This window comes from Somniosus microcephalus, chromosome 27 (assembly GCF_052327205.1).
Source record: "Somniosus microcephalus isolate GS21.2 chromosome 27, FLI_Smic_1.0, whole genome shotgun sequence".
Lineage (NCBI taxonomy): Eukaryota > Metazoa > Chordata > Chondrichthyes > Squaliformes > Somniosidae > Somniosus > Somniosus microcephalus.
Genome location: NC_141013.1, coordinates 16,917,961 through 16,932,080, shown reverse-complemented (window position 1 = coordinate 16,932,080; position 14,120 = coordinate 16,917,961). Strand labels below are relative to the sequence as shown.

Below are 14,120 nucleotides of genomic sequence, written 5' to 3'. Positions count from 1 at the left end.
CGGAAAATCTCCCCTTAAATTGAAAACAAAAAAAATGCCTTTTAATGTAATACCAGGGGTTCTTGACTGCAACACCATGTGCTAATGTAGGGCCTTACGTTTAGCTCTGATATTCCTCTCCTGAATGCACCTGATCTCCTGCACCAGAAGCGAGCTATGCCCAGAAGTAGCAGACAGTGCCGACATTTCTTTCCGTTGTCTGTTTACGTAATATCAAAGTGCATGCCTGCGAATGGATGCTTGCCCTTTTGATGAACAAACTCCAGGGGCTGCAGCAACCTAAAGGCTCAGTGTCACAGTGGCTGGAAGATTGTGTGTTTTTTTTTCATTACTGCTTCCTGAACGAGACCGGCCAGATTACTGAAGGTGACCAAACTGTGTCTGCTAGATTGAACTTTGTTAGGGTTGTCGAGAAGCTGTCACTTTAATTTTAAGGAAAAAGACGACGGGCATCACGCGTGGAAGAAACAGGCTCCTGATTTGGTGGCAAAGCAGCCTGAGGAGGTGGAAGGCCGGAGGGAAGTTCCATTCCACTGTCATGGTTGAGATTGCTAGAGCACAGCAAGCAGGAAGGGAAAACGCTTTAGGAGTGGACAGGAGTTCAGAGACATTTCTGTGGATGTGGGACATCTAAGAATAGGACTCATGACTTTTTGTGTTAGGAGCTTTCATTTGTTCATGCACTGTAAGTACTGTGCTGGGCAGAGGTATTTTGTTGCTAGGACAGGGATGTTTTCTTCTGGGTGTTGTGGTTACTGCTGTAGAAATTCATGTGTTGGAAAAGAACATGGTGTTTGTGGTAATTGGTGAGCTTCTTTCAGGAGACTGTTTCAGTTATTCATGTTTGCCAACTGGCTCTCGTAGTATATAACGGGACTTCTGATGGTAGCCCCTCGTTCTCTTCTGATTCCACACCTCCACTTCCTCTTCTGAGGACTCTTGCTGCGCTCCTCTGGGTCTATGCCTCTGTCAGTTGTCAAGTTGTACAGAATGCAGCACAAGCTAATGATCCTGAACACTTTGGGCAGATTGATATAACAAGATGCCCGCTGATCTAGCCAGGCATCATAAGTAGCGTTTCAGCATACCTTTCATGTGTTTGAAGAATGGCTCTCACAGGCGTCATTGTACTTGTTCTTGGTTGCAGTTTGAAGATGCTGCAGAGGGGTCATCATGAGCCTCAGCAACTGCAGGTTTCCTTGGTTCCCCCAGAAACTGACCCTTCAATTTGCCGGTCATCCAAAAACAATGGCGGGGGAAAATTGACTGCTCAAAATGAAGGCATCATGTGCGCCGTGAGGCAATTTCATATTTACCCGCATGATCTTATGCCGTTGGGCACACACAAGCTAGGCATTCATATAAGGAGCACTCCTCCACAGAGGAGCATGAAGGCCAACATGCATGTTATCAATCACTCCATGGGCTTGGAGAAGTTAGCAATATGGAATAAGGCAAGTGCTTGGACTTACTGATTCCTGGTTTCCATGAAAGAGGTGATATATTGGCTAGCTTTGGTAAACATTTAGTGAATGCACCAATGCACTGTCGACCAGCTAGTGTTAGCTATATCACGCGTGGAGCCATTGCTTTGAAGATTCAAAGCCATGGCCACCTTCAATGAGACTAGCAGTGCCATGCCAGCCCTACAGTGTGACTCCAAGTCTTTCTGAAGCAGGTTGTATAACTCCTACACTACGTCCTTGCTGAACCCCATCCTCCAATGATGCTGCTCCACAGTTAGCACCGTGTATTTTCTGTCGGGACAGCACAGTAATGGGAAGTAGGTGCCCTCCTCCTCCCATGATGTTGTTCTCCAGAAGAGATTCCCATTCATCCTCCTCCTCTTCCTCCACATAAGCTTGAAATAAGGGTACCCCCAGTGCGGCCCCACATTGTGCAGACGGAGATAGTGGGCTTCAAATAGTCCTCAGCACCCACAACAATAAACTGACCACAGTAGTCGCACTCTTTTACAACAAGAAATGTATTTTAATGCGAGCCCAAATTGCTTCCAAGTGCAGAATTATGTTTGCTGCACTGATTGCTGCCTGGCCTTTGCAGCCTCTCAGACACAGCCTTCCTTACCACCAACTCTCATAGGGGCAGCCTGTGCCTGACAACAGCTCGGAACAACATAGGAAAGCTGGTCACATGCATTGATGATATCACCTGACCCCAAATTGCATGCCATTCTCATTGAGGTGTAGTCCAGAGGAATCATTGGAGCAGCACTGTATGGGCACAATGTCTCTGTGCCGTTTTTCCTGTTAGGAGTGCCCAATAAATTGGGGTAGTTTGGGCACTGAACAGAGTAATAACAGGGCACTAGCGTCTACTTTACAATTCTTCTTCTTTTGTATGGTGGTAGCAAAGCAAATTGAATGTCAATATCTAAGTTAGATATCCAGGCCAAAGTTTCCAGTGTAACAGGGCGGATATCTTGTAGGCTGCCTGCGAATTTCCTCTGAGGGCAGTGCTCAGTGATGTGCTCCAGGGTCTGATTAGGAGCTCCACAGTCGCATGATGGGGATGCTTTCATCTTCCATCTATGGACAAGGTGACAGCATCTACCATGACCGGTTCTGAGGCAGTTGATGGTTGTCCACTGTTTGCGAGGAAGGTTTGATCTTTCAGGTTGTACTGTGGGGTCCTCTATAAGGAATCCATTCTGTATGTCTGCTGTACATATCTTTGGAAAAACTCAGCTTTGTAAACCTTTGTAAAGCTGAACCAACATGAGCGATCCAAACAGTGACACCAACTTAAGGTTTCACTGAGGTAGAAAGAAAAATACTGGAAATCTGAGGCAGAAGGGCAGGTTCACTTTTCCGTAATTAAGATCTCCACAAAGTGCAGCTCTGATTTAGCTGGAGCTAGTGCCTCTGCATGAGTCCAATTAATTAATGTCAGTATTTAGCAAGGGTTTTGGTTTTCATGCTGTCAGTTCAAATGTATAACCTGATATTTAGTAAATGTTGGTGCCATACGCTTTTGATAATTCCATATCCCCGGACCCTGTTATCTATGAATAATTCATGTACCTCTTGAACAATTACTGTACCGTCTGAATCATGTATTTCATGAATGATTCCTGTACTACATGAATGCTTCCTGCACCTCAAGTATCGCATGAATCCCTCACCTCCTTGAATCCTGTAACCTATCACTAATGCACGAATCCTGTAACAAATACATAATTCCTGTACCCCTTGAATCCTGTACCCCTTCAATAATTCTTGCACCCTATGAATGTGGTGCCCCATAAATAATTAATGTATCACCAGAATAATGGACTGGGCCTTTGACGTAGCGGTAGCATCCCCGCCGCTGGGCCAGAAGGTGTAGGGTTTCGAACCCCACTCCAGACAGTTCCGGCAAGTGGAGTCGGAGCTCCGGCTCTAAATTCTGGGTTGACATCCAGCGGGATACTTGCGTCCGTGGGTGTGGGTGCCCCCCCCCCCCCCCTGTATGGGTTGTGGGAGCCCGTAAAACCCTCCCGCCATAGGACTAACCACCCTAATGGCTGGTATGTAGATGGTTACGGTCACGGAAGGAGCGTTAACGCGGCCAGAAATCCTTCCACCACTTCATACAGTTCCCCAAAGGGAACAGTGTGAAGACACGTACGACGACCAGAATAATTTTGTACCCCAGGAATCCTGCATTGATTGAATCTGGCACTCCTTGAATGTGGTACCCGAGGAATGCTGCACCCCATGAACAATTTGTGCACCCTACGAATCCTGCACACCGTGAATAAATGCAACACTGTATGAATCTTGCACGCCATGATTAATTCCTGTATTCCATAATCCCATACCTGTGAATTCTGTGTCCCACAAATCCCGTGCACCATGAATCTCATATCCCACAAATTCTGCACTCTATGAATAATTCCTGTATCTCATGAATCCAGTACCCTTTAAAACCCATATCCCACTGATCATCTCGCTGGCTGTGATTTTACAAACCTCAGTGGGTCTGTGGCGGGTGACGTCGGTAGCAGGTCCTGACCCCACTGCTGGCTCCAGCCCGCTGTCTGAAATGAATTTCCCCTGATTGGGCTTGTTAAGCCCGCCCAGCGCGTTTCCTGGCCAATTAGAGAAAGTGGGTCTGGTGACATCATTGGATGACGCGTCATCAGCCGGTTTCCTTAAAGGGACCATGGTCAACTTTATTTTGACATTTGCGCTGTCAGTCTTCTAGGGCATTGAGGTGCTGCAAACACTGACAATGACTGCAGAAAGGCACAGGGCTGCACCCAGGATCACCCATGAGTCCCTCCTTATGCTTATGGAGGAAGTCACAGCACGCAGGGAGGTCGTCTTCCCTTCCCATGGACGGTAGAGGCCTTCCCAGGAGCTCAACACAGCCTGGTTGCACATTGCACAGGAGGGCAGAAGCAGGGATATGGTCAGGAGGACCTGGGTGCAGTGCCGCAAATGTTTCAATGATCTCAGTAGATCATGAAACATTACTGCAAAGCCACACTCAACCTCGTCCTCCTGTGCCACTCATCACATCCCCATCACTCTGCTTTCCCTACCCTACTCCTGCACATCCTTACTCACACCTTGCACCTCCACCCAACCCTCTCTATCTACATTATCACATCCCCATCTCACTAGCCACCCCTCACACTCACCCTCATCCTAGTCCAATCATACCAACTAACAACACACAAGGGTAGGCACTTGGGTGTTTTAGCCAATGTTCATGTAAAGTTTCTGTTAATGCAGTGTCAAACATTGAAACCTTTATTTTCAACACTTTGTGTTCTTGGACAGATTTGCGTGCACCTTTGGAAGTGGCTTAGTGAGTTGCAGTGAAAGGTGAGACATAACGGTACCCTGCAATGGTGATGTGTGAAAGGAATGGCTTGGGCATTGTAGGGATGCTTTATGGTGTTGGTGTGGGGTGGTCCCAACCTGGTGTATCATGTGGCAGCCAGGGTGTACAGCGTCAAGTGAAGTAAATCTAGCCATGGTGAGGCCATCCCTGGCCTCCCGGGCAGCAATGTGGTTGGGTGCTGATGCCCTGTGTCCTGTGCAGCATCAGTTGATTGCAGAGAAGGTTGGTGTTGTTGTTGGTGCTGCTGGTGTGCCTGGTGCTGCTGGTGTTGGGGCTGATCGTGGTGGGATTCTGAGGATAAAGATGAGAGAGTTTCAAGGGCACCCATGCTGATGGAATAGATGGCAGGAGAAGTAGAGATGACAGAAGCGATCTGTCAATGGTGGGAGAGGTAATGAGGTCAGACTGGATGGAGACTTGTGTAAAGACTTGCAGCATCCTGAATCTGTAGTGGAAATGCAGTTTAGTGAAGCTAGTGGTTAAGGGAACATGGGGAAAAATTCAGTTGCTTTGCGCCTCCCGTTAGTGCCCTAAGAGGGCGCTAATGGGGTGCAAAGCAACTAGCGCCCGGGCGCGGCGATGTTTGCGCTGTTCGCGAAATTGACCGGACATTTTGCGACGGTGCTAAACACTACCGCCACGATCTCCTGCGCCCGCAGATCGCGAAGTCAGTCGAGCGTGCAACGCCCCGGTAGCGCCCCAGACCGGATATTGAGTGACGCCCCCTGCCTTACCGCCTGCCGCTAGCAATGACAGATTGAGGGGAGCGTTTTGCTGTTGGGAAGGGACTAGGGGAGCGCTATTTAAAGGCGACCGCTTCCTGACTTTTTTTTCGGTGATATTTTTGCACCACGCATTCTGAGAGAGAGAGAGAGAGAGACTTCTGGAGAGATTCAACGCTGTGTGAAAGAGTTTTAGGTACTGAGCAGCACTTTACAGGTTCATTTTGATTTGACCTTCCATGCATCGATTTAGAAGAGACTGTGGGGGCTGCACTCTGAGCTCTTTCCCTGGGCATCTCCATTGTCCTTTTCAGCAGATTTGATGTACAGGTCTCTCCAGGCCGAGATTCAAGACTGCAATGAGCAGGGTGTGGCTGGAGAGCAAGATCGACCCTCGCCTTTAAGAACTGGCCGGCGCCAGTGTGTCTGTGTTCCATTGCTGACTGACATCACATGAGCTTCGCCAGCGCTCTGAGGTAGAGCCTTGCTCCTCAGCGTTAGCACCTTAAGAGAGGTGTGTAGCACTTAATTTAGTGCTCCAATCATCTGCAGGGGTGATAGAAGCCAAGTTTGCAGTTGGAGGCGACAATTAGCGCCAGGCGCTAAACTTTGTGCCCAGCAAATAATTGCGCCCCAAACAGGGCGATACCGAATTTCTCCCCCCATATCTCAATCAGCTGGGAGCTTTGATTTGACATTTGAAGCTGTCAACTCAATGAATTATTACTGTACCTTAAGAATCTTGTGTTTCGCGATTCCCATAATCCATGAATAGTTCCTTTAACCTGATGAAGCTTACACGCCTCAAATAATTCTTGAACCCCTACAGGGCTTGACAGTGTCAATGCTGAGAGGATGTTTCCCCTGGCTGGAGAGTCTAGACCTGGAGGTCACACTCTCTGAATAAGGAGCACTAACAAACTGGTAGGAAGTACTAACAGATTGGTGGAAAGCACTAATGGACTAATAGAAAGGGTTAACCAGAACTAAGTGATCAGCAAAAATGTTACTGATTTAGGACTGAGATGAGGAAAAATTTCTTCACTCAGAGGGTTGTGAATCTTTGGAATTCTCTATCGCATGCTCAGTCATTGAGTAAATTCAAGTCAGAGATCGATAGATTTTTGGATATTAAGGGAATCAAGGGATATGGGGATAGTGTGGAAAGGTAGAGTTGAGGTAGAAGATCAGCCATGATCTTATTGAATGATGGAGCAGATTCGAAGGGCTGAAAGGCCTACTCCTGCTCCTATTTCTTATGTTCTAATGTTCCATGATTTGTGTAGCCCACAAGTCCCATACTCCATGAATAATTGCTGTACCACATGAAGCCTACACCCATGAATAATTTCTTTACAACTCTAAGAAACGACTTTGCACATAGCGTAAACTGTTACCAACACATTTATTGCACAGGTATCCAAATTGGTACTGTCAACTTAATTCTTCTCACCAACATGCTTCCCCTTATATAATGGACTTTATTTTGTGCATGGCTATCAGTCAGGTGCTTTAGCTAATTGTTTCCCCAGAGGCAGGAACAGAGCAGGAGTGAGGCAGCTGATTGTCAGTGTCAGGCTCTGGGACCTAAGGTGGCTCTCAATCTCTGATCTGGGAGTGCTTGATAGAACCATATACAGAGCACTTTACTCTGCATTAAACCCATGCTGTAGCTGACCTGGGAATGTTTGATGGGGAAATACAAAGGGAGCATTACTCTGCAACTAACCTCCGCTGTACCTGACCTGGGTGCCACCTTCCCACCACCTCTCTCAACCCCTCTACTGCCTGTGATTTGTCACGCTGCTTGTCTGACATTGAGTATTGGATGAGCAGCAATTTCCTCCAGTTAAATATTGGGAAGAATTGGGGGTAATTTTAACCTTCAAAGAAGGATGGGTTTGGGTCGGGTGGGATGTTAAAATTTTAAAAATCTCAAACACAAACCCAACCTGTCTCGAACCCGCCCACTTCCGGTTTTAACAGAGGCAGGACGATAGGTAGGCAACCAATCCGCTCCCAGGAGGCCGGTTGCTCATTTAAATATTTTAATGAGGCTGCGTGCCTCAGATTTTATCTCTGTTTCAGGTTTAACGCTGGCCTGCCGGGTTTCCAGAGCCTTGGGAAACTCGGCAGCTAAAGGGAGGTGAGTACTGCTGGATCCAGCAGGTAAGTGCTTTTCCAGCACCGCTTGTGGCCCAGGAGGCCTCCCAAGCAAACCTGTTTCCCACTCCACGCAATCAGATCGCCCCCCCTGCGATTGGATTCCACCCCCCCCAGGCGATCAGACCCCCTCCCGCGATCACCGACCCACTCCCCCCATCTCTGCCCCTGATCACTATCTGACCCCCCCCCCGAGATCACCCTCCGACCTTCCTACCCACGCTGTACCCACCCACCACCCACCCTCCCTGTGATCTATAACCCGAACAGCAGGAAACCTTGCTGCTCCTGGGCTGCGCCCTCTTCTGAAGCATTCCCTGCCTGACAGGGAGTCAAGCCTGTCAATCCAGGCGGGGAAACTGTTTTAAAAAAACATGCATACAGAGGAGTTAAAATTCAATGAAGCAGTTGTAAAAGTTGATCATCCCCAAGAACTCCTGGAGGCCTTTGATGGTGGTAGGCCGGGGGAAATCCTGGACGGCTTGCACCTTGGCGGGCAGGGGAATGGCTCCGTCCTGCGTGATGTGGTGGCCGAGGAATTCGATCCTGCTGAGGCCGAATTGGCACTTGGCTGGGCTGATGATGAGCCCATGCTCACTGAGCCACTGGAACAGGGTGTGGAGGTGCTCGATGTGTTCCTGCTTGGAGGAACTAGCTACCAAGATGTCATCCAGGTAGACAAAGAGGAACTTCAGGTCCCGGAGGACCGAGTCCATGAGCCGCTGGAAGGCCTGGGCCGCGTTTTTGAGGCCGAAGGGCATTTGGAGGAACTCGAATAGCCCAAAAAGGGTGATTATGGCTGTCTTGGGAACGTCCGTGGGGTGGACTGGCACCTGATGGTAACCGCGCACCAGGTCGACTTTGGAGAAGACTGAGCGGCCGGCCAGTCTAGCCGAGAAGTCTTGAATGTGCGGTATGGGGTACCGATCCGGCGTGGTGGCGTTGTTTAGGCACCAGTAGTCCCCGCAGGGGTGCCATCCCCCGTCGGGTTTGGTGACGATGTGGAGTGGGGAGGCCCAGGGGCTGTTGGAGCGGTGGATGATGCCGAGCTGTTCCATTGTGGCGAACTCGGCCCGCACGATCTCCAGCTTGGCCAGGTCCAGCCTGCGGGCGTGGGCATACACCGGTGGGCCTGTGGTGGGGATGAAGTGTTCTACCCCGTGCTTAGCAACCTTCGCGGAGAAGGTCGGGTTGGTGAGGGCTGGGAACTCAGCCAGGAGTGCTGAGTAGTCGTCCGTTGAGCGGGCGCGGCACTGCCATTTCGGCGGGTTGGGGGGGGGCCATGGCGCCCGGGACAGGTGACATGGTGTTCATGTCCACGAGGCGGCGCCGAGGCCTGTCGACCAACAGGCCGTGGGTGCACAGGAAATCCGCACCGAGGAGCGGGGAGAGCACCTTGGCGGTGATAAACTCCCAGTGGTAGCGGCGGCCTGCGAGGTCGATGGTGACGGTGCGGGTGCCGTACGTCCGGATGTCGGTGCCATTGGTGGCAGCCAGCGCAGGGCCGCAGCCGCCTCGCTGGATCTTGAGGGCGGACGCGGGGATGATGCTGCGCGCCCGTGTTGCATAGGAAACGGCGTCCGGAGGCGCTGTCCGTAACGTACAGCAGCGCGCCTGCTTGCCCCATGGCCATCGTGTAGGCCGGTGTGGGGGCGGTTGGAAACGTTCAGGGATGGCTGCAGCGGCGTGCCCGTGCGCCGAACCGGGTATGGAAGTAGCAGTAGCCCTGGGTCGGAGGGCTTGGGGGACGTGGGGGCCTGGGGGGCCTCGTGGCCGAGTTGTGTGGCCGCGCGATAGAGGGTGGAGAGCGCGCCGACGCTGCGGAGGCCAGGTCGGGGGTGACGGCGTGGTTGGAGCTGGCCTACAGGAGCTTATCGGCTTCATCGGCCAGGGCCTCGAGGTCCGTGAGGCTGGACGCCACAATCGCCGGGCGGATGCTGGGAGGTAGTTGGCGGATAAAGAGCGTGCGGAAGAGGGAGCCGGGCGGTTTCTCGTCGGTCAGAGCAAGCATGTGTGAGAGCAAGTCTGACGGCGTGGAGTCACCGAGGCCCGGGAGGTTGAGGAGGTGGCAGTTGCGCACGAATTGGGAGGCTGTGAATTTTTTAATGAGCGCGGCCTTGAGATGTGCGTACTTGCCTTCCTCCGGAGGGTTTTGTAGTGTTGTCCAGACTTTCGTGATTGTGGAGCTGCCCAGGGAGGCGAGGAGGTAGTCGTACATCGTTGCGTCGGCGGTGATGCCGCGGAGTCGGAATTGCGATTCGGCTTGAAGGAACCAGGCGGTGGCCAGGTTCTCCCAGAACTCCGGCAGCTTCACAGAAACTGCGTTTGTGTCAGCCATGGTTACGCTTAGGAGTCGTCCTGAGCGTCGGGGTCACCAATGTAGGAGTCTACGTACTCCTAGCAAGAAATACTGAACTTGGAGAGGTTCAACAGAAAAGGTTTAATTGTTGAGGCTGCATGCTGAACACAAAATGGAGTCAGAGACTACACAAAGTACAACTCTCTTTCATCAGTGCACAGCTTCGACTGCTCCTCCCCCGCTCTGGGCTTAACTATGTTGCAGATCGAGTTTCTTAAAGGTGTGATCCTTCTTAAAGGCATGACGCCTGATTTATAGTCTACGGACCGGAAAGCAGATTGTGTCCGTTCTGTGATTGGTACGCCACAAGCTCATCTAAAACTCTGCTGCCCGTCACCCCTGTGCTTGCTGACCTACATTGGCTCCTGGATTTTAAAGTTCTCATCCTTGTTTTCAAATTCCTCCATGGCCTCACCCCTACCTACCGCTGTCACCTCCTCCAGCCCTACAACCCTCTGAGACACCTTTTCTGTGCTCCTCCATTTCTTCCGCACCCTCGATTTTCATCACTCAACCATTGAGCTTCATTCAGCAGTCTTCAGCTGCCTCGGCCCTAACCCCTGGAATTACCTCACTAAACCTCTCTGCCACTTTCCTCCTTTAAGACGCTCCTTAAAACCTACCTTCTTGACCAAGCTTTTGGTCACTTGTCCTAATACGTGGCTCAGCATCAAAAACATTTTTGATAATGCTCCTTTGAAGCACCTTGAAATGTTTACTATGTTAAAGAATTTGAAAGGAGTTGATCGGGTAGATAGAGAGAACCTTTTTCCACAGATGGGGGAGTCTAGGACAAGGGGATATAACCTAAAACTCAGAGCCAGGCCGTTCAGGAGAGAAGTTAGGAAACACTTCTTCACACAAAGGGTGGTCGAAGTGTGGAACCCCCTCCCACAAAGAGCAGTTGATGCGAGCTCGATTTATAATTCTAAATCTGAGATCGATGGATTTTTGCTAGACAAGGGTAGACTAGGATACGGAGCCACGGCAGGTGGACGGAGTTAAGATACAGATCAGCCATGATCTCACTGAATGGTGGAACTGGCTCGAGGGGCTGAATGGCCTGCCCCTGTTCCTATGTTCCTAAAGGCGCTATATAAATGCAAGTTGTTGATGTTGTTGAAATCGCATGAGTTTCATTCCCTGACAAATGCCCATCAGGCACACATGTCCCAAAAAGACAAAATCCGGAATAAAGATTGTTTTTCAAGCTGGGGATGTGTCTGGTAGGCTCATCAATCAGGTGACAAACACAGAAAATTGTGAATCTGTTTTGTTTGAGAATTTGCATTATTTTTCACTCACAGTTATGAGAAGGGACAGGTTCTTGAGCAAATGGCTGTTTTGCAATTTGTAGCCACATGATGGCAGCAACAATCAATTATTTTTTTTTGACCAAAATCTACTTCTGCAAAATCATTTATTGTTTCTGTAAAAAGTTGCCAGAATGACAATGTCCCCATGATGATTGCTGAGGGGCTAACTCTAATTGGTTGTGATTGCTAACTGCTGCACTTGGTGCTGTAGGTACTTGCTTCAGGAGCCTTTCTCCTCGATGTAATACCAGAGCATTAATCTAAAGGGTAGCGATGAGAGAGTCGCCTGATCTCAGCTTTACTAGATAATTTCAGTTATCTTAAACCATCCACTGCTTCTCAAGGAAAGCAGTCACAGAGAAACTAAACACTCCTGCAACATGAACAAGGCAACACACAATAGAGTAGAACAGTGGCTCAGGTGGCACCCTCGCCTCTGAGTCAAGAAGGTTGTGGGTTCCAGTCCCACTCCAGAGACTTGAGCACAAAAATCTAGGCTGACATTCCAGTGCAGTGCTGAGGGAGTGCTGCACTGTCGGAAGGTGCTGTCTTTCAGATGAGATGTTAAACTGCTCTCTCAGGTGGACATAAAAGATCCCATGGCACTATTTCAAAGAAGAACAGGGGAGTTCTCCCCGGTGTCCTGGCCAATGTTTATCCCTCAATCAACATCACTAAAAACAGATTATCTGGTCATTATCACATTGCTGTTTGTGGGAGCTTGCTGTGCGCAAATTGGCTGCCACGTTTCCTACATTACAACAGTGACTACACTTCGAAAAGGTACTTCATTGGCTGTAAAGCGCTTTAGGACGTCCGATGGTTGTGAAAGGCACTATGTAAATGCAAGTCTTTCTTTCTTTTTCTGATCAATTTCACCCAATCTCCGTGAGCGAGATCCTCTTTAACATATTCGGTTCGAGTCACATCTTTTGATCTTTTCTTTCTTCTCCAGTTGTGGGATCAGGGAATTTTCTTATCTGAGAACACCATACTATCCACTTTATCCACAATACCAGTTTTCAAACAAAGTTAGAGAATGCCACAGACTAACCCAGAATGCTCCAGGAGCAGGTGAAATTGTTAAAGCAATATAACAATATCCCTATCTCAGTAACCTTACAATATCCCTATCTCTGTAACCTCCTCCAGCCCTACAACCCTCCGAGATATCTGCGCTCCTCCAATTCTGTCCTCTTGAGCATCCCCGATTTTAATTGCTCAACCATTGGTGGCCGTGCCTTCAGCTGCCTGGGCCCTAAGCTCTGGGATTCCCTGGCTAAACCTCTCCGCCTCTCTACCTCTCTTTCCTCCATTAAGACATTGCTTAAACCCTCTCTCTTTGACCAAGCTGCCCTAATATCTCCTTATGTGGCTCGGTGTCAAATTTTGTTTGATAACGCTCCTGTGAAGCCTCTTGGAACGTTTTGCTACTTTAAAGGTGCTATATAAATACAAGGTGTTGTTGTTGTTGGTGAACATATTAATGTTCTTACACCATCCCATAGTGTTTGCTGACTTCATTTAAAATTGATTCACTTTGTGGTCTATTTTAAGCTGGAGCGATTTGATTTAATTGGCAATACAGTGAAGCCACTGGAGCCGTTAGGAGCTCTTTTCTGTCTCGTTGCAGCAACATGACTGTAACATTCTTATATCTTGCTAAACCTCCTTATTCTGGATTGTTTCAGTATTCTTATTTCAGATCATTCTTCTGGGTCAATCCAACTCTCCAAACCCTTGAGAGTGCACATCCCTGTCTTGAGGATTTCACTAACATACACTGGTTAATGAGAAGCAAATCTAGATTTGGTAATTGCTAATAGGTACTCGACTATCTCTTGCTGCCTTAACATTTCACTATCATCTTCAAAAGCAGTTAAGAGTGTCACGAGACCTTATTTAAAATAAGATTGCAAGTTCCTCCTCCTGAGATCTCTCAAGGCAACTGCCAAACCTGAGGGGATCTTTTAACTAAAATAAAAACAGAAAATGCTGGAAATGCTCAGCAGGTCAGGCAGCATCTGTGGAGTGAGAAACAGAGTTAACGTTTCAGGTCGATGACCCTTTGTCAGAACTGGATAAAGCTGGAGATGGAACAGGTTTTTAAGCACGTGTAGGAGCAGGGAAAGGGGGGAGGGAGGAAAGAACAAAAGGGAAGGTCTGTGATAAGATGGAAGACAGGAGAGATTAAGAGACAAAAGAGATGATGGTGCAAGGCAAAAGGAGGTGGTAATGGGACAAGTTAAGAAACAAAAGATGGCTTTAGATGAAGTGTAAATAGCGATGGCAGAATGAAAGACACCTGCCATGTGAGAGAGAGAAAAAAAATGGAAAAAAAAGATAGGGGCAGAGGTCATGGTCTGAAATTATTGAACTCGATGTTGAGTCCAGAAGGCTGTAAAGTGCCTAATCAAAAGATGAGGCGCTGTTCCTCGCGCTTACGTTGAGCTTCATTGGAACAGTGTAAGAGGCCTTTTACACTGGATCCTTTTACAAAAGGATTTTTTAACTGTTGCTTTAACTCATGGGTCATAGCCAACTGCCCGGATGAGATGTTAAACCGAGACCCCCTTCTGCCCCCTCAGGGAGTTGTAAAAGATCCCATGGCACTCTTTCGGAGAAGAGCAGGGGAGTTATCCCCGGTATCCTGGCCAATATTTATCCCTCAATCAACTTCATTAAAACAGATTATCTGGTCATTAT

General features: G+C 48.8%; 1 protein-coding gene across 3 annotated transcripts in view; it reads left to right on the top strand.

Annotated features, from left to right (window-relative positions):
- agbl1 (AGBL carboxypeptidase 1) overlaps window positions 1–14,120 on the top strand; it is a 268,365-nt gene that overhangs the window by 145,516 nt on the left and 108,729 nt on the right. The gene's annotated exons all lie outside the window — the stretch shown is intronic.